The 20,354-nt window shown below is 54.2% G+C and overlaps 1 protein-coding gene across 1 annotated transcript in view; it reads right to left on the bottom strand.

Moving 5' to 3' along the window:
- Window positions 1-20,354, bottom strand: part of SLC16A2 (solute carrier family 16 member 2) — a 33,661-nt gene that overhangs the window by 7,730 nt on the left and 5,577 nt on the right. The window lies entirely within an intron of this gene.

Below are 20,354 nucleotides of genomic sequence, written 5' to 3'. Positions count from 1 at the left end.
TGGTCAGGGTGGGACACCAAATGAGTGCCAGAAGGAGAACAACCAGGGACTGACTCCAGCTTTGAAGGTGGTCTTGGCAGAGAGGCAGCCCCATCACACCATTAATTAACAGTGCAGCTCATAAATAACATGGTTACTGCTCATGCTGCCCACCGGCATCATGGTGCCCCAAGAGCCAGGCTGGCACCTGCAGCATTTCACCATTCACCCGTGTGATGGACTCACGGTCAAGTTTTCAGCGTATTCCCTCCCACTGGGTTCATACGTGTCCTAGGGAAGGCATCGACTTTTCAATGCTTTTTTCTAATGGCCCTTGCTGTGTGTGTAAAGATGCTAAAGATGCCTCCACTGATGCTGCTTCCATAGGGGACATCTCCATGATTAAAAGCCTCCTGAGCTCCTCAGAGCCCTCTGCTCCCTGGCTTTGGCTTTGAAGAGTTTCCTATCTTGAGTTACACCTCTGCACTTCCATGTCCCACACTCATCTATCACCGATCTGAGACTGTCTCATCTCCCCCTCACCCCACCTTCAGCAGGGGTTTCTTGTTGCAGCCGAGCTGATGGGAGACACACAGGCTGTGCCACCGTAGACTACATCCCTGGCCCTGTCAGGCAATGCCCAAGCGGGACCGTGATCTCATGCCTCCTTCCAACCCACCTCTGGAGAAAACCACTGTCTGTCTGTCTGTTTTCAGAAAGTTTTCTTATTTGCAGATTATTTCAGCCCGTCGTCTTCTCCCTGCCTTCCACCTTCGCTCTTTAATGGTTTCTGTGACTATTTCAGGGAGGAAAAGCAGGCGTTCAAGAAAAGCAATGCGGTAAGGAAAAAAAATCTCAGTCTACCAGCTCTGAGGAGAAGCAAGAGGTCCCCTCAGTGGGGCACGGGGCAGAATGGACAGACGGATGGATGAGGGGCCCCTAGCCCTACCTAGGGCCCTACCCAAGCAGGGGCCCTCCTGGAGCATCTCCCAGCTTCAGGCACCGGCTCTGGCCTGCCAAGCATGACCTGGCCTCGCACAGACCCCTGGACATGTGCTCCTTGCTTTTTTTTTTTACTCCTTTTATTGGGGTTGGTGTTTTCTTGCACCCAAACTAAGCTCTCTGCAAACCCTTTTAGCACAGCTCCGCACAATAACAACCCGTCCTTCAAGAGCCGTGAGATTTTCAGAAAATAGCCAGGTCCCTATTAAAAGCAAATCCCGGCTATATAACAGCCTCTCCAACCTCTGCCTTTCAAAAAGGACCACACAAAGAAGCCCTCGCTAGCCTGGGAAGAACTGACCCTTCCAAATTAATTATAAGTTCGCAAGGACCCAATTTACTCCCAAGCCTTCCTCAATAAATGCGGAGAGAGGCAATGAAAAGGAAAGCAGAGGCTGCGCGGGAATGTCTTGGGACTCGCTGGGCTCTCGTCTCAACACCAGGCGAAATGCAAAAGGGTGAGGGAGAGGGAGAGGACCCCCCCTCTCCGGCTGATTTTCTTGGTTATAAACACAAGGCACAGTGTAATGAAAGTCCTTCTAATAGGATTAGGTGGCACAGCTCCAGCGAGCCGTCCAAAACAACTCCAGGAGGGGGTGAGGGGTGGGAGCCAAGCCAAGATGGGAAAGGCTCGTTAAATTGGATAATATACTTCCAGAAATGTTCCTTCTACTCCAGCCAAGGCAGTAAAACGTTAGATGGCCCCGTCATGTTTGAAGTTTGTTATTTTTGGAAATTACTTTAAGAAACGCGGAAATAAAAGCATAAAGCAAAGTATTAAATTTAAAGGGCCAGATTCTGATCTTAATAACCCGGAGATTTACATGCAAATAAGCAGTATCAATCTCTGGCCCCAAAAATGCACACTCACCTGCGGAGATCAAAGCAAACCCGGGGCGAGAGGCTCAGCAACGGGCGCTTAAAAGCTCCTCCAGCTTTGGGTTTGTAAAGAGGAGATATCGCTCAATTAAAATCGGTAAACACAAAAAACAGAGTCCCGTGGCAAATTGCTCTACCTTAGAGAGAGGGCTTACCACAAGCAATGAATAAAAATAGGCTTGGGGAAGAACATCAAGTTAAAATTAGTAAGAACAATAGCCTCACTTCCACAGCGGGGTTTTGTCTTCCCAGCGCTTCCCAGTGAAGCCCCGGGAAGCCGGGAGGGCTGGGCGAGCTCCAGCGCTGGAAGGAAACCTCGGCAAAATATGGGGGCAGGAGAAAGACGCCTCGGCCCCGGCGTGATTCACACCGAAACAGCCCCCGGAGAGCAGGTTGCACAATTTAACCCCCCCTGTTTTAGCCCCAGCATGACGGGGGTGATCTCCATTCACCTGAGTCAGGGCAAGGCTGGAGGAAAGCCATGGAAGAAAACCACGGGTTGGGGGAAACAAAATGGGATTCAGGTGAAATGTAGCCCCAAACTTGCCCCTCCAGACATGGAGCTGGAGTCCCTGGACCCAAGGGATGTAGGGTTTATTTTTGGGCATCTGTGTAACACGGTATTGAGGTTTCTCCTGGACTTTCCTGGACACGAAAGGCAGAGGCAGCCATTCCTCTAGTGGAAACCAGACCGGACTTAACCAGCCTGAGTCAGGGCTTCTCTTCCACAGCTCCTCCGATGCTGGAGGAGTTACGACTTGATTTAAAGCCCACAGGAGGAAAAAAAAAAAAAAAAGGGGAATCTTTGCTTCTGATTTCCACAGGGTTTGGATGAGGTGGTTAATTCCTAGCCTGGCCACACCTCACAATCCTCTGTGGTTGATAACCTGGGTGAGATATTGAAACACAAAAAGACAAGCCCCCACAAGAGGCACGAAGCCTTATCAGCAGCACAGTGCGATCAAGCAGCTCCTGTAAGAAACGATGGACTGAATCCAGCTGAGGACGGGGCTGGAAGGAGCTCAAGAGCTGCTCAGAACTTGGACAGGAGTCGGGTTAAGACTTGATTGAGTTTCAAGGTGCTGGGAGTCCAACCACCTCTGGGGAGTGCCGGCTGAAGGGGCTGGCTTTGGAGCTGCCCGGCTGGGTGCCATGGGGGACCCGGCTGGCAATGGCCAGAAACCCCTTCTCCAAGTGATGCCTTTACAGAAACACCAAACGTGTCAGAAACCACTTCTTTTAGTTTAAAAAAATAATTAAAAAAAGACATTTAAAGCACTCTCCTTTTGCGAGGGGAATGAAGATGACCTCTGATTTGGGGGCTGGCAATATTAGAGGTGGCTCAATGCATGCTGTCCCTCCCCATTAGCCACCTCTCCACAGACCCTACTACCATGCTCCCACCTACAGCCCCTCCTGAAGGTTGGGAGCCATCGGGGAGCCATGACCTCCCCGGTGCACGCAACCCCACTCCTCACTGCTTGCTCCAGCAGGGACAGCAGAGGGCTGGGGGATGGCAGCAACCTGAGCTGCCACCTGAGCCCAGGCCACCAGCTTCTTCCAGAGCTGATGGGACCTGCCTGGTTGTCCTGGGGTATGGGAAGAGCCCAGCTTGGGGCTGGTGCCTCTTTGGTGAAGCAGAGAGGTTGACCAAGGAGAGCATCCCACAGGGTAAAGTTCCGGCTAAAGCTCTGCAAGTTGCTCCTTCCCACCTTGACTTAACGACAGCCAAACTGTTGGTCTGGGGCAGGTCCAAAGCAACATGGCCTTCAACACAGACAGGGGAATACAGGGGTTGAAGATCTGCAAGGGAACAGTGATGCAGTGGTGAAGGAGATGTGGGTAACATGGCCAAGCCAAGCCATCCTCCCCGGTACCTCTCACTCTGGGCTCAAGATGGAGTAAAAACCAGGGAGGTGACCCATTTGCCTACCAGCCCAACATCATCAAGCTGTGCCCAAAATGGAGGATCTCTGGGACCAGGCATGCCTCGGCCACCAGGTCCTCCTCCTGCCAGTGGGTGACAACGCTGCTGGTGACACTGTGGCAGAGGTGGGTTGGGATGTACGGGGTCAGGACCTGCAATGGGCTGTGCCAAAGGACCAAGGAGTGCTGTGAGCACCATGTCTGCATGGCACCAAGAGGTGGGCAGGGCCCTGGGGACGGTCCAGGTGGGTCTCACACGCCAGACACCAGATCGAATTTCTTTCCAGCAAGGCCATCCCAAAGGATGAAAAGCTCCTTCCTTGCCAATATTTTCCTGAGCAGAAAAAGGTTTCTGGGCACAGTGGAGCAGAGCAAGGTGGGAGCAGGAAGGTGAGAAACAACAGGGGAAAACATCACCGCTCCAAGACGCAGATCCAAACCCCTCTGGTATTTAGCTCATTGTTCCAAAACACATCATTAAAAAATTGTACTGTGTAGTATTTGTGGCTGAGCCTATTTGTTCTTTTAAAAATGAATCTCCAGGGAGAGAGAAGGAAGGGACATCGTTCTCAGCCGTGCTTCCCCGCTGACCCAAATACCCCAGGCTGGAGGGATCAAGGGCCAGGAGGTGACCTCAGATCCGCCGCTAGAGGAAGTGTCTTCCCTCGCTTCCCGTGGCTTCTCCCGCTCACGCCGCACAGCCGGGACAGGGCAGCCGCTGGAGGGGACAGGGACGTTGTGCAGAGGGTCACCTGGCATTTCCTGGAGGACAGATGGGGCAATCGAAGGTAATTCACCTCCATCTGCACCGCTCCTCCAAGAAATAAGTAATTTCTTGACACGTGTTTTGTGGGGACAGGGAAGCTCTGTTGGCATGAAAAACCTCATCACGCATCTTCAAAGCCCTTCCCAGCCCTACCTGGCTCCCTTTTCGGGTGGCCTGGGAGCCTGGGCAACCTGGTGGCCCTGCCCACGCAGACACTGTGGGGAAGCAGACAGCTGTAACCGCCCCCCCCCCCCCGCCTCCGTGCTTGCTGCCCGCAGCACATCTGCAGCGAAAATAAAGCAGCTGTTTTATCTTCTGCCCTTAAAAAGCAATTTGCGTCATCCCTTTGCTCGCTCAAAGTACAGCCTGAAATGCTCCCAACGGCGCGGCCCCATGTGCTCAACACCCCCTGCGGATCCAGCCCATCCCGGGGAGGGTTGGTCAAGGCTTAAATAAAGGCAGACACAGTGTCACATCTGAGGAGGCCACCGTGATGGGAAACTAAGCTAAAGAGCAGCAAACTAAAGCTGAGGAGCAAGAAAACTGAAGCTGAGGAGCAGCCGGGCTCCTCTGGTCGGGAGGTGGTGGTGGGGTTGTGCAGTGGCAACCACTGTGTATCACGTGCAGCGAAAAGCCAGATAAACTCATTAATTGTATAGCAAGCCCTGCTTGGTACCATACCCTAAAGCTTCAGAACAAAGTCCTCCTTTATCAGGTTTGGCTGACTTCGCCCCCCTCCCTTCTTTCGAGAACAACTCAATTACAGCCTGAAAATTGGAATAAATAGCATTATTCAGAGTAATTATTCAAGGCCAGGTCTGATTAAAGATCCTTTCAGTGTCCCGTTCGTGGTGGTATTAAGACAGACTAAGGAAAAATGTGAACGTTGTAGGAGAAGTGGCAGCTACCGTCATTGCGGCATGGTCCCACGACCATGGATAACGCAACAGCTTCTCAGAGGGCAGACCCAGCAAGTGTCCACCCAGTCTTTGCCATAGGAGACTTTTAAAAAAAAAATCCATTTTTGACTGGTTTGGGAGCACAGAGCAGCCTGGGAATGTACTTTGCTTTAAAAAAATCAACACATCTCTCCTGATCAGGCCTCTCTGCCTTCTCTCGCTCGCAAGGATGGAGCAGACATTTAAGAGATGATGCCCAGGCCACCTTCTGTAACCACTAAGTGTCAGATATCAGCATATGTGAGAGAAAAATCCCAATATTAGCTGCTCTGTGGCCACGTTAAGTAGAGATCTGTGGTTTCACTTGGCAAGCAGCAGGCGTGGAGTGTTTGCCTGAGGTTCGTGCACTGAACGTCTCAGAGAAACTCAGCTCCAGCCACATTTAGCATCGTTTCATTCCAAAACCATAAAATTCGACCCTGGTTAGAGCAAAATGGCGTTCAAACTTATGTCTGAGCTGCATCACGTCCTCCCTGTCCACAGCTCAGCTCCTGCTCGGCCTTGGAGGCTCCAGAAATGCAAATTCTTGTGAAATCCATCCAAAAGCAACAAGGCAGCATGTGCTCTGCAGCTGAAACCCCCACCATCTGCCCAGGCTGGATTCTTCTTCCCAGCACTCCCCTCAGCAGGCCAGGAAGGTTTTTCTTCTCCATATTGCCTTCTGGCTTACAATTTTTGAGAGATGATTCACCTACCACACACTAAAGTTACCCAACACACAGGAGTCGCAGTCGCAACAACTTCATCTCAACACAGGCTCCAAATTCACCACATCCCATACAGACATCTTCCCATGACCTATGCCCTTGAGGAGGCCAGGGATCTTGTTACTCCAGTCTTTCCCGATGTTGGGTGACTCCAAGTTGGACCAAGCTTGCCCATGTCCCATGAAAAGAAGAGTGGCCAGCATGCCGAGGGAGAGGATTCTGACCCTCTACTCTGCTGGTGAGACCCCACCTGCAGTACTGTGGCCAGCTCTGAGGCTCCCAACATAAGAAGGACATGGACTTGTTGGAGTGGGTCCAGAGGAGGCCACAAAGATGATCCGAGAGCTAGAGCCCCTCTGCTGTGGGGACAGGCTGAGAGAGTTAGGGCGTTCAGCCTGGAGAAGAGAAGGCTCCGGGGAGACCTTCGAGCCCCTTCCAGCCCCTAAAGGGGCTACAGAAGAGATTGGGAGGGACTCTTGATCAGGGAGGGGAGCCGTAAGACGAAGGGGAACAGTTTTAAACTAAAAGAGGGTAGATTTAGACATGATATTAGGAAGAATTCTTTCCTGTGAGGGTGGTGAGACCCTGGCCCATGTTGCCCAGAGAAGCTGTGGATGCTCCATCCCCAGAGGGGTTCAAGGTCAGGTTGGATGGGGCTTTAAGCAACCTGGTCTGGTGGGAGGTGTCCCTGCCCATGGCAAGGGGGGTGGAATGAGGTGATCTTTAAGGTCGCTTCCAACTCTAACCATTCTACGATTCTGTCATTCCCTGGGTGAGAGCCCAGGGCTGTACGCCCGGAGGGCAAAACCAGTGCCCTCAGGCAGCTCCTGACCGAATGAACTGGCAGAGCCTCTTTAGTACTGGGGGGAAAAAAACATGTCCTGGGCCGAGCATCCCCTCCTTCAACTGCACTGTCAAACACCTCACCAGCCCCTGGCTGCATTTTAATGCAGCAATTTTATGAAAAACAGAAAAGTTCCATTTTAATTGGTGAAAATTCCCTCCTCCCACCCGCGGAGCGCCAATCTGTAATTAGCCTTTCATGTAAAACGATGTTTATTCCTGACAGAGTTTATCTTGGCACAAACATGCGCTCTGAAATGTGCACACATTTGAAGACTCAAACCCTGCATTTAATTCTCTATCTGCTTGTTAATCCTCATTGTTCCCAAGCCCCTTTTCAAAACATACCCACAAGAAGAAGAAAGTATTTTTTTATATATATATATAAAAAAAAACCCTTCCAGTGTCAGGAACACCAGCAGCGAACACGGCACTGCAGGCAACGGCGCGGGGTCCGGCTGCCCCCACAGCTCCCAGAGCTCACCCAAACACCCGGTGCCAAACCCAGGGGACTTTCCTCATGATTTTTCCATCTTTCCTTTTTTATATCATTTTTCTCCCTAGCTGTGATGCCCCTCAGATGTTCGCCCTGCAATGCGGCATACTCACCCAAAGGCCAGGAGCCTCCGTGTTTATTTGGCATCTCCGCAGTGGGAAGCAGGGGGAAACACAGTAGGGAAACCATCAATAGCCCCCAGCCCCATTTTGGAGAACCTACCCCCAGTGAGGGAAGCAGATGGGGGCCAGACCCCAAGTTTCATGACTCCTAGGTTTAATTTGGAGCGATTTGGGATTTACATGCTCCCAGCGTGCAGCGGCCACATCTAGCGTAGCAGCTCCGGGATGGACCAGCAGCCTCCAGCGACCTCCCAGCTGGGTGACCAAAGTGGACAAGGTCCTTCACACCCCATCCAGCCCCAAGCACAGATGGCAGCGTGGGGTCCACTGGGGAGAGCAGGGGGCTCCCGAGCAGCTGCCAGCAGCTGCTCCAGGTTGCCCCACTATGGGTGACCACATTGCTTCCAACAGGGCAACAAACACAGTATCTACCTTGATGAAAGGGAGAGTAAAGGGTCAAGGTTAGGGTTTGGGTCAAGGTCAGGACTAGGGTTTGGGTCAGGGTCAGGTTTAGGGGACCTAACTCTTCCCAGCCCAACGCACCCTGGCATGTTGAGATTTCCTCCAGGCCCTCACCCTGTGTTTTTGGGGGAAATGGTTCTCATTCCCGGAGCCCGGCAGGTTCTGAAGCTGATGGCAATGATTAACTCTGTCGGGACAGTGTGGGTCAGCTGTGGCCCCAGACGCCGGCTGCTGCACGTCCGAAATTTTAAGCCTTTGGAAAAGCCGTGACCTGACCAAACTTCACTGGGCTTTGACTATGATTAACCTCCTCCAGTCGCTTGTACAAGCGTGCGAAGCACTCACTGGTGACCAGCTCAGCACTCACACCCTGCCACAGCCATCCTCCTGTCCCAACAGAGCAGTGGTGACACCCCCAGCCCAAAACCGTGTTATCTCCTCCAAATACCCACTGTGGCCCCTTCTTATAACTGGCAGACTCATACTGGTAACCAGTTCTCGCAGCACACAGACAACTGGGAGGACAGTCTAGCTGGGGAATGGGGAAGCTGGAGCTTCAGGAATTTACCCCCGTCACTTTATCTCCCTTTGGAGACCACCAGCACCAAGAAACTGCTCTGCAAGACATGTTCATCCATCCAAGCCAACAACACATTTGCAAACAGGAGCCAACAGGGCCCTCGATGCCAAGGTCAGTGGTTCATCTCCCGGCCAGGCACAGCATCCATGTGCATCCCTACAGGTGTCTATGCTCAGCACAAAGCCACCACCGCACCTGGCATCACATCTCCATCTAAATAGCAATATTATACCCAAGACATGGATGCAGGACCCCCAAAATCCCCAACATTACTCTGGGGTGAAAGCACCTGGGGCATCCCAACCCCTTGATGCCTCAGGGAGAAGACACGAGAGCTCCCGGCCCCCAACGGGAGGCAGGTTGGCTAACCCTCCCGAAACACGGCTGGTGGCCCGAGACTGCTCCATCCCTTGCGAAATCACCGGCCACTTTCTGTCTCCTCTCCCCCCCTGCCAGCAAACGCTGCCTGGGCTGCATTTGGGAACCCTCCGCCTTCTGCGGGCAGGCTGGGGTGAGAGAGGATGCTTTTTTCCAAGCTGGAAGAGACAGAAAAGCTTCCCTCTTTGCCAAATTTCTCCCAAGCCATCTTCTGTTTCCCATTAACAGCGAGAAGAAACCCTACAGCCCGGGTCCGTGCTCCTCCCACTGCAACTCCCACAGGCACTTGTCAACATCCCAGTAAAAAAAGAATTAAACCCACCCAACCTGGCTGGCCATGACGCAGGGACCGGCGGCGGGTGGAAAACAACCCCCCTGCTTTGCTCTTACATCTCCCCCACGGAAACTTTTCAACTCCAGTTGCTGGCAGGAGCCGGGCTGATCCCAGCTGAATTCCTTCCACTTACCAGCAAATAAATAGTAGTTAAATGGAGGGAAAGAGAAAAACACCCTGTTTTCAAAGGGAAAACAAAGAGCCTGGGGAGAATAAATGGAGGCGAAATGCTGGGCTGGTCACAGGCTCATGAAGCTCTTTTTCCCCTCTTGGTCGGGTACTTGACAGCCTCCCCTTTCAGCTAATTAAGGGATACTCAGAAAGAAAAATACTTCCAGCCCTTTTCCAGCCCTGACCATTAAGGGAAGAGTCACAGCGCTGCTGAGACCAAACCCAGGAGCCCTGGCCACAGCTCCTCTGCCCGGCCCAGGCACTTAAAACCACCGTTTTTCAGACAAATAGATGCCGCTGCAGGACATCTACGGTCTCCTCCCAGCCCTGGCAGACTTCTGCCCAGCCTTTTCTCCAAACCCTCTAGTGATGGACTACTCCAACCTTCCCCCAGGCAAGAGCCGGTCTTCTTGCACTCCAAGTGTTTCTCCCAACCAACACCTTCCTTGCTGTAAAACTTCACAGCATCACTTTGCAACCTACCCCTCACTGGATAGAGAGAACAGCCTATTACCTTTTTTGCCAGTTTTTAGGGAGCTGAAGGCACTGATGCACCTTCCCTCCTCTAGCAGGAACAACCCCAGCGCAGGTTCAGCTCTGGACTTTGTTCCCCCTCCTCTCCTTCATGTCTCCCAGTTGACCCAACCCTTTCCTGGTGCGTGGTGCTCAGTGGAGACACCTTCCCACGTCCCTCGCCAAGGCAGGGGCACTCCAAGGATGAGCGAGGTTGGAAGAAAACATCCCCCATGTTCCTCCCAGCAGCACCCACATGCACTCCTGCCTCTGCCCCACCGAGGTGCTGTATCGCAGCATCCTCTCACCAAGCATCCCCAGCCCATAACCACCCCACAGACACCCCCCGCAAGATCCGGGGTGGAGAAAATGCTGCGGCAACTTCAGCCCCAGCCCCCCTGGGGCAAGCACCCCAAAACGGAGAGCGCTGGGGCGGCAGCGATGCCTCCCCCACGGCACCCGAGCAGAGCCGCCTGCCCAAATATTATCAAAATATTTCAGTTATGCTACTTATTTGCTTACACCCAACAAGGCCCCAATTCCCCCGAAGACAAAGTCCGCCCAATACCAGACTACATACGGGGCTAGAAATATGAAAGGGAAAATCTAGGCGGCAGCTGCGGGTGCTTTCTGAAGGGAGGCCCCTCTCCAGGCTGCACCAGTCGGCTTTTAAGTTGTTTTGCCCCCGAGCTTCGTTCACAAAGGAGATAACACTTCCCTGCAATGGCCTCTTCCATCGGGGCTCTCCCACCACGGCTTCCTGTGCCGGTCCCAGTGCTCAGCCCCAGCTCAAACCCTCCCACGGCACGAGGGTACAAGGTGATGACTGACCGCAATTGGGGATCCATCAGGGAGTCTTCTCCGTTGAGCAAGTATCTTTAAAAATCAAAATAAATGAAGAAAAGTTGCCTGTAAGCAGGTTGAGCAGAGCCCTCAAGTGGGCAGACAGCCAGGGAATTGTCCTGAGCTTCCCCAGCCGTGTCCATGCAGCAAAACCGCTTCGTGATAGGAGATCTGGGCTCTTCTCCTGACGGCCATAAGGAAATTATTTCCTCTTCCAGTGCTGGAGAGCTTCCCCTGGGTCTCCAGCGCGGAGACACTAATGCCTTTGGATAGTGCTCCTGAAGCCTAGTGATGGGGAAAAAAATCCCCAAACGATGCAAGACTTGTGTATCATCATTAAACCAAACACCTGGAGGCCAAAAGAGGGGTAAAATATCCATGTGCTTTTAATGTCTTGGAGTTTCCTTACATTAAAGCCCACATTTGAGAACACCTGGATATCTCAGAAAAATAGACTATGCTGTAATTAAGCAAATCCGATAGCTAAAGGAAACTGAAGAACGGCAATACTTTATTCAATTATTTTTTTTTCCCCCAACAAGAAACAGGTTATACCCCTTTGCCAATGGGCTGTTACTTTTGGCTGACCTGCTCTCATTTGAAATTTTTTCAGACGCCGGGTGGCTTCAGCAGCCGCCCCATGGTGCGGGGACGGGCCAGCCCTGCCCTTTGATGCTCAGGGTGGGTGGAGAAAACCCACGGCCGATGCGTCGGGGTTTCCTGCACGGGATGGTACCCAGCCCCGTGTTTCCCATTAGCATCTCGGGAAACCAGCCCCGAGCCCTCCAGCTCCTCCCAACGCACTTTAAATGGGGATCCATAATACATATACACACATATATATGTACGTGAATATATATACGTGTCTGCATCTATGTATATACACACACATATACATATATATTAAAAAAGCAACCCCCCGAGGGCTTTAGCCCACACGACGGCTGCCCCGGAGCCACGCAATGTTTAACGAGGCCGAGGGGAACTGGGGACAGCCCGTACCATTTAAAGTGCCTGGGCAGCAAAGTGCTTTGAGGACCGGTGAAACATTAATGCGCTCCCCTGGAGAAATGCCTTCGCTTTTTGCTGCATCAAGGGCTTTGAAATCGGACTAAATAACAGGGCAGGTTAATGAAGGTTTCTATCAGTTACTGGGTAAGTTTTGGTCCTCCTGTGATTTGGGTTTAAAAGCTGTAAGTCCTACCTCCGTGGCCAGGGAACCTCCTCTTCCTCCCCATGGAAATACTGCATTTTGGGGTAGGGGCAGGAACCCAAATTGCCTTGTTTCCACAAGTGTCAGCCATGGGATTGGTTTGGGTAACACGCCGCAGTCTCTGGGCTTCTTTTCAAGCACCTGAGCTCCAGTTTCTCCCGTGAAGCCCACCCATGCCCAGGGGCAAAGGGAAGAGCAGGGGCCAAGCGGCTTCAGCGGCATAGAGCTGAAGCTCCACGGAATTTTGGGGTACGGAGGGATGTGAGGGGCCATGGGCAGCCCCGGGACGCAAAGCCCCAAGCATGGGGTGGATCTTCGTGGCCCCCTCTGGACTCACTCCAACAGATCCATGTCCTTCTGATGTTAGTGGCCCCAGAGCTGGAGGCAGCACTGCAGGGGGGTCTCCCCAGAGAGGAGCAGAGGGGCAGAATCCCCTCCCTCGTTCTGCTGGCCACGCTTCTTTTGATGCAGCCCAGGGTGCGGGGGGCTCTCTGGGCTGTGAGCACACATTGCTGGCTCATGTTGGGCTTCTCATCAACCAACACTCCCAAGTCCTTCTCGGCAGGGCTGCTCTCAATTCATTCCCTGCCCAGCCTGTATTGGGATTGCCGTGGCCCATGTGCAGGACCCTGCACCTGTCCTTGTTGAACTTCATGAGGTTCACACAGGCCCACCTCTCAAGCCTGTCCAGGTCCCTCTGGGTGGCATCCCTTCCCTCATGTGTGTTGACAGCACCACACAGCTTGGTGTTGTCGGCAAAATTGCTGAGTGTGCACTCAATCCCGCTGTCCATGTGACCGACAAAGATGTCAAGCAGCACCGGTCCCGGTACCAACCCCTGAGGAATGCCACTCATCACTGGTGCCCACTCAGACATTGAGCCGTTGACCGCAACCCTTTGTCAAGCCCTTTCTTCTGGCCAAGGAGCAACTCTGGACTGGAGCAACCTCAGGGCTGGATCAGCAAACGCAGCCGAGCTGTGCTCCCCAGCTGCAGGTGAGCAGCGACCGCAGGTGACCTGAAGCTGAAATTTTCCCCCCAAAAAAATCTGTGCTATGGCAGTGACCAAGGGGAGATGCAGTAGGACAGCAGAAGGCATGGGATGCAGATCCCCGTTTGCATCCTCCACTTGGTTTAACCTGGCCGTGAAGCTTCAGTCTGTCAAGGAGTCGGGAGGCGCACGGAGGTGTAAGGGAATGGGGTGATGGAGAAGATGAAGTCCCCCCCAGACAGGGCTCGGGGGAGTCCCGTGCTGCTGCCAGTCCCACCAGACACCGAGACGGCGGCTGTGGGCCGGCTGAAGATCACACGGCATTTGCAGAGCTGGGGAGAGGCTCATTTCTGTCTCGATTGCTAATGAGACTAATATCAGCTGCTTCTCGCTTAACCAGTCTGACCATCGGGCTGAGCCAAAACCGATTCATTCATAAGAAAATGGAAAAGGAGATTGACTCGTCACCAGCCCTGACTAATGGGGAAACCAGCCAACAACCTGCCGCTTGCACATCGGCCCCGGCATCCTGCTCTTTCAGCTTTTCATCATCTTCCCAAATTCAAATGCTCAGACGAAGCGTGAGCTTTGCCCGGCACAGCTGGCTGATAAAAGAAAGAGCTACCTGCTGCAAAAAGCGCCGGCGTGTGGCCAGGGGGCCACCATCCACCCAGCAGTGCTCGACATTTTGCAATAGCTAATTCCTGCTTCAGAAGCGGAGGAAACATTAAAACCCCCAAAGACGTTGCTTTTCACGCTGCTCTGCCTGGCATCAGCTTCCCAACAGCTTGTTGGTCGTTTTGTTGGTTTTTTCCCTCCTTTCCTCTTCATACCACAACAAAAACCTAAGCAACCACTTTCATCGAGCAGAAAAAACTCTCCACCACCCTGCTGTAAAAAATGCTTTCTGCTTTTTTTTTTTTTTTCTGCGGCGGGTTTTGTTTTACGAGGCCAGTGGGGCACAAACTGTGGCGGGGGGGGGCTGAAGACGGGGTGGCTGGGAAACCTGGGGTCAGGGGGATGTTGTCCCAAGGGAAGGAAACAAGCTCCAAAATCCAGATTGGGGCTAATCTTATCTCCGGGTTATTTTAGGATGGGCCAGCGAGGGTTAACAGCCAGCCAGAGGTCACATCGGGACCTGAAGTACCTCCACTGCGGGGCTGTTTGGTTCATGCTTTGGTTGATGAACTGAAGCAGGGCAGAGTTTAACAGCTTAAAAAAAAAAAAAAAAAAAAAAAAAAAGAAAATCAGCCACGATTTCTTAGCTTTGGGCAACACATTTGATTTTATATGCGTCTCCCTTAATAAAAGCCCTCTCCCAAAATGCGGATCCCAAGGGCCAGGCTCAAAGCCTACCACACCATCCCTTGTCCCCAGACGTCCTGAGTTTTTATCACCCGACCCTACAGATGTCGGGACAACCACAGCAAAACTTCAGTTCTTGGTGAGAAACCCACCCTACACCAATATGGGTCTTGAAAACCTCCATTTTCAAGGCAGAAAACCCCCAGCCAGGCCAGCCTGGGCAGGGAAATGCCCCAAATCCCAATGCCAGGAGCACACAGCCACCTCGACAGCCACAGGGTTCCATAGGGACAGTGGAAAACTGGGATCCCACGGGTCGGAGATGAGCAGAGCTCTGGGTATCGGGTCCGATGCCCCACTCACCTCTCCCACACCAGCCCCAGCAGGCTGGGAAAGAGTTGCCAAATATGACATTTTCTTGTGGCCATCTCGGCACAGGGGCACCGGTCGAGAAATTCACAGGGAAAATCCTCATGCGAGGGCTTTAGGATTCACACCCAGCTCTCCCTCCCGAGGGCGTCCGGCTACCCAGCATCAGCCTGATGCCCACATGCCAGCGTGCACCCCGCAACCTGCCAAGCAGGACGGGAAAAACCAGCAAGGGATGGAAACCGCATTCCCAAGGTGCAAGGGAAAAGCCATCCAGACGGTGGTTGACAACATCTCTGTCAGTCCTCACCCCGTCCCCTCCCAGGCTGGTTTCTCACCGACTACGGGCAAGTTTCCCTGGCATGGGGGTGGTTGGCACGGCTCTATTTGATGCTGAATTTCTCCGTGGGCAGGGGGACACAGTGGGGTATGGGCAGGAGGAGCCCCACGAAGACCTCACACCTCCAGCAGCACCGAGGCCCCGCCGAGTTTATTTTGAAAAAAGAAAAAAAAACACAAAACAAAAACCCAACAATGCCGATATTCGCCCCTTGGCAACGTGCTATCTCAATAACTCTCTGCTGTTATTATACCCTGCAATTAAGCGATAAAGCTATAATTGCCTTATCTGATGGAGCCGGGCACAGCAGCGAGGCAGGAGCCGGACTCTGCATCCCTGTCCCGCTGGGTCTGTGGGATGGGTGGCACCACGCCAGGCATTTTAAAGCCACCCTATCCAAAAGCATCCTCCTGCTTGGCAGACAGATGGACAGACAGGACCCCACGGCAGCACTGGGCTTCCTCACCCTGAACCTGGGTCAGCAGCATCACCCCCGCAGCTGCGCATCGCCCCGCTTTGGTCCCCGTAGACCTCAGGGGACACCCAGGGAAGGCACGGGTGGCCTCCGCCACCTTCCCACCAGGAGATGGTCCACTCTGGCCAGAATGGAAGCACATGGGAAAAAAAAAGCGTGGCTTTTAATCTACTCTTCCTGGGGGAAGGTAGAAGCGGATGGTCGAGGGACCAAAGTGCCAACCCACGTCACCAGCCTGGCATCTCAGCGTGCCGGGCAAAGCCGTACCCAGCAGCTCTCAGGCTACAGTAAGCCCTGCTTGGTATTTTCATCCACACATTCATCGCCTCTGAAAGAGCTCTGGTGGCCTGTGGCATCCTTTCCAACAAGATCAGCCCTGATTTAATTTTTTGGTTTTTTTAGAATTTGGTGTGCCCTGAATCCTGCTTCTTGCCATTTTCTTCAAGTCTTTTCGTATTTGACCTCGGTGCCGCTCCTGACCCCGCCAGCTTTCGGCAGAGCGGTATTTCGCCAGCCTCGGGAAAGAACAACAAAGCCCTCCGAAATCCCCCACGCGTGACCGTTGCCCAAATAACACCCCGAGCCACCCGCCCGGCGAAGCTGCCTCTGCCCCTCAACCCAGCCCAGAGGCCACGGTGAGGGGCGCCGGGGCCTTGCGGTGCCCGCGCCCCCCTCCCAGGGCGAGCGGGCTCCTGCCGGGGCGCAGCCACAAGAAAGGCCGATGCAAATCGCATCGTTAGCATTCTTTCCGTTTTAATAACCCAAGGTGTTACCAGCAACAGTGTTACTGATTTTTATCTCCGCAGCGCCTTTTAAGAGCTCCAATTTGTTTTTCTTGGAGATCTCATTTTGTTTTATTAAAGCTGACACCGAAGAGGGAAAGGAGACTTTCTGGGCCCAGAACAAAAATATCCCGTTTAAATACCCCGTATGATTTTCTTGGAAACGCTTCTCTTTTGACTTTAATTAAGCTCTCCCCAGGCTCGCGAGCTTGGCATGCTTGGCTTTCAGGCGAGTTTAATCCCAGCCAAGCTCCCCCCACCCCCAGTGCTCCCCGCTTCCACTGCTCGCCCAAACCTTAAGAAATAAACGGGGTTTTGCTAAAATACAGGGATTAATAGCTGGCCCGCCATCAAGAACGTCTTGACGTTGACTCTTCACCACCAGCTGGCCACAGAGCCAGCACATGTCCCCGGCTGCCCCGCTTGCTTTGCTGATAGACCCTAAAAACAGATTTTTCTCTTATTTTTTTGATTTGTTTCTGCCGTTGCAATGCTGGGTATGGAATGGGGAGATCCATCGCTAGTGCCTGACCATGCCCAGAGGTGCCCCGGCTATCAGAGGAGGCAAGCTCGCCCTCGAGCCTGGCTCCGGTGGCCACGGTGCCTTGTGCCGCTGTGCCTTGTGCAACCGCGTCGGGTGCTGCCGTAATATCAATAATTACCCCCCCACCATGGTAGAAGCACTTGAGGATGATTGCAAAGTTAAAACACTCCAAAAGTTGGGGAATCCCAGGAGGGAGCTTGTCTGGGCATCATCTGGTGCATACCCATTATGTAATTACCGTTGATCTTTAATCACAGATGACTTTTTTTTTTTTTTTTTTTTCTTTTCCCATCGGACCCGATTCAGAGGGTGCACAGGAGGCAAAACCCCCACTTTAAGAAGATTTGATTTCCACCTTGGCGGGCTCCAGCCCAGCTCCCGATGCCTCATACGGGGTTTGTACAAACCCTCCGGCCACGACGCCTGACTCCTTGGCAAGCACCGACACCCCCGCTCACGCAACAGCCCCCCGAGAGGGAGGGATTTCATCCCCCTTTTACGCACAGGATCTGCAGGCAGACAGATTAAGGCCAAGAGGCTGAAACAAAGGCTTTGTTTCAGTGCCCGATGTGAGACGGCCAAGAAAGGGGCTTTTGGGGATGCTGCTGGGCACGGGACAAGGGATGCTGTGGGCCCTGGGGGTCCCCATCCCAGCTGGTCCCCAGGGCTGGGGTGATGGGTGGGTGCTCCAAGCAGGTTCCTTCACTGCAGGCGCTGCGGGAGGGTTGTTTCTCCTCCCCGAGGAGGGCCCCGGTGTTCGCCCGGGGCGAACCCCAACAAGTCTGCCCATGCAGCGAGCGCCGCTCTGGCAGCACACAGGGCTTCCCCTGTTCTCTGCTCTGCATCAGCTACAAACCATCCCCGAGTTGCTAAATCCAAACCCAGAGCCAAAAAAAAAACCCCAAAGATGGGGAAAAAACAGGGTCCGGTGAGCTCGCCCTCTCCGCCGTAGGGTTTTGTGGAGCAGATGTGCCCAAAGCAGCGCCGACCCCAAAATACCGTCTCCATCTCACACTGAGGTGCCTGCACCTGGACACGGCGCCGGGAGCGTGTATTGCAGCGATGCGGTGCAATGCTCTGCTCTGGATGCGGGGATGGAGGTACGGGATATCGCCAGGATGGAGCTCCCCTGGGGTGTGCAAAGCCAAGGTGCAAAGGGGTGATGGGGCCGAGCTGCCAGCCACAACACCCCCATCCTCTCCCCGGTCCCATGCGAGCCCAGGAGGTTGCTCGGGGCACCCTGAGCTGCTCCTCACGCAGAGGATGGCATGGCAGGGCACGGCACAGCTGCCAGGCATGCCCGAGACGTGTCCCAGCAAAGCAAACCACCACGGGCACAGGGCTGCGACCTAGCAGCCGTTCCCGAGGGCTTTCCCCCATGCTTCACCCCGCTCCGGCTCTCGAGGGATGCGCCGGGGGCAGCAGGTAGCTCTTGCGGGGCATTTTTTTTTTTTTTTAGGGATCTACAAATAAAAGGGCAGGGGAGGGAGGAAAAAAGCCTGAAAATGCGCTAATGGAACCCAGGGCTGTGTCACCCTCCACGGCTGCACCCCTGGGTGTGACTGATGGAGGATGAAGCAGCGGCAGGAGCTTTGCTGCCCGCGGTCCGTGCCGTGGGCAGGCAGCGGCGCAGGCAGAGGCGCAGGCAGCGGCGCAGGCAGGGTGCCGCAGGCAGGCAGCAGCGCAGGCAGGGTGCCGCGGGCAGTCCTCCTGCCCCGGCAGCTGGCAGGACCTGTTGTACAAGGTGCCTGGGAGAGAATGGAATGGCTCGCGCCTGCGAGCGAGCGTGTTGCAGCAATTCCCAGCACACGTCATGCGGGTTTTGCAACCGCCCCAACTGTCTCGGCGTGGATGAACGGAAAGAGCCCGGAGTGAACTGAGCTCCCCCAGTGCCCGCAGCGGGCACAGGCAACGTGAGAGCCAGGCAGGGACCCTGGGCGATGCCCAGCCTGGCACACAGCCCTCCACCAGGCCTTCCTCCGCAGGGATGAATGCCAAAAGGCAGCATCTCCCTCCCTTGCAACAGGGAATAATCAATCCTTCGAGGAAGAGGAAGGGTAAACCCAACAAATCCCTGCTGTAATGGGCGCAGCAGCATTTTTGCACGCGTGTTATGTTGGCACGTGGGGGTGCTCACTCCTCTTGCCCACCATTGCCAGAGCAGGTACGGTCACGCCATGGACACACAGGCTCGTGGTTGCAGAAAGCTGGGGAAAAGTGATTCCCCAGGGAAACCGCTGGCTGGAAGAGATGGGTGCGCGTCCACTGTCCCGGTTGGGAAATGCTGGTGTTCCCCTCCATGCCCTGCCTGGCTCGTAGGAAACCCATGAGGGGGTCACCATCTCCAAAAAAAGTGAGCAGGAGAGACCAAGGTATCTGGTGACGTGCCTGAAAATTCCCTACGGCACCTGGACGCCAGCCAAAAGTGAGCAAAACCCCAATTACTGAGCCAGGGTGAAGCCCCAGTGGTTTCCAGCAACAGGGGACTGCTTTGGGACAGGGAGGGGGGTGGCGGGCGAGAGCAAGCGCATGTGGCACTGACTCAAATGCCACCGAAGTCCCCATCAGCCGCGCATCGCTTCCCCAGCCGCACTGTCACTCCACTGCTGGCACGCACGCCGCGCTGCTTTGGCAGAGGTCCCAAGGAGTCACCGGGATCAAAAAGCAAAAGGTCACCCAGGCCCTATATCGAGACGGTGCCGACAGATCCAAATCCTCCCCGGCCGGCGCAGCAGCTACTGGTGCCATCATCCCACTGGGATTAGCTCCCCGTTAGCACGGCAGGAGCAGGGCTTGTTTACTGCCACCCATGTCCCCAGTGGGCATTTCCGCCCCCCACCCCCCCACACCCTGCAGGATACAAAACCAGCCTTGGGATGGTGGAAACCTGGGTTATTGCTCCTTCCCCAAGCAGCCCTACAAACCCCACGGGGGGAGCCGGCAGCCCCAGCTCCGCGTCCGCCCAGCCCGGTGGTCTCCATCACCCCACCGGATTTTTGGAAAGATGGCTTTTCCCACCACTCACCCAGTCCTCGGTGGGACAGGGTGCAAGTGTCCGTAACAGGCGGGATAAGGAGGGAGGGAGCCAAAGGAGCTGCCCTGGGGACAGGAGGCGGGATGCTGGTGACAACGCCCCTGCGAGCTATGCGCAGCCAGCCCAACGGGCACTGCCAGCGAGGTCAGCGGCGCCTTCCGGCTACAGGGTTTTGCCCAACCTGATGGGTTAGGTCTATTTTAAGGTGTTGGATGTCAACCGGGCCCGGCTGATGGTTGGCTTCCAGCTGCTGAGGGCTTGTAAGGGGATTAAAGGGTGACTTGTCAAAACTCCCGGATTTCCCCCCCAAAAGGGGAGATGAAACCGCTCCGTTGCTGCTG

The sequence above is a fragment of the Numenius arquata genome, chromosome 5, assembly GCF_964106895.1.
Source record: "Numenius arquata chromosome 5, bNumArq3.hap1.1, whole genome shotgun sequence".
Taxonomy (NCBI): domain Eukaryota; kingdom Metazoa; phylum Chordata; class Aves; order Charadriiformes; family Scolopacidae; genus Numenius; species Numenius arquata.
This window is presented reverse-complemented; position numbering and strand designations above follow the sequence as displayed.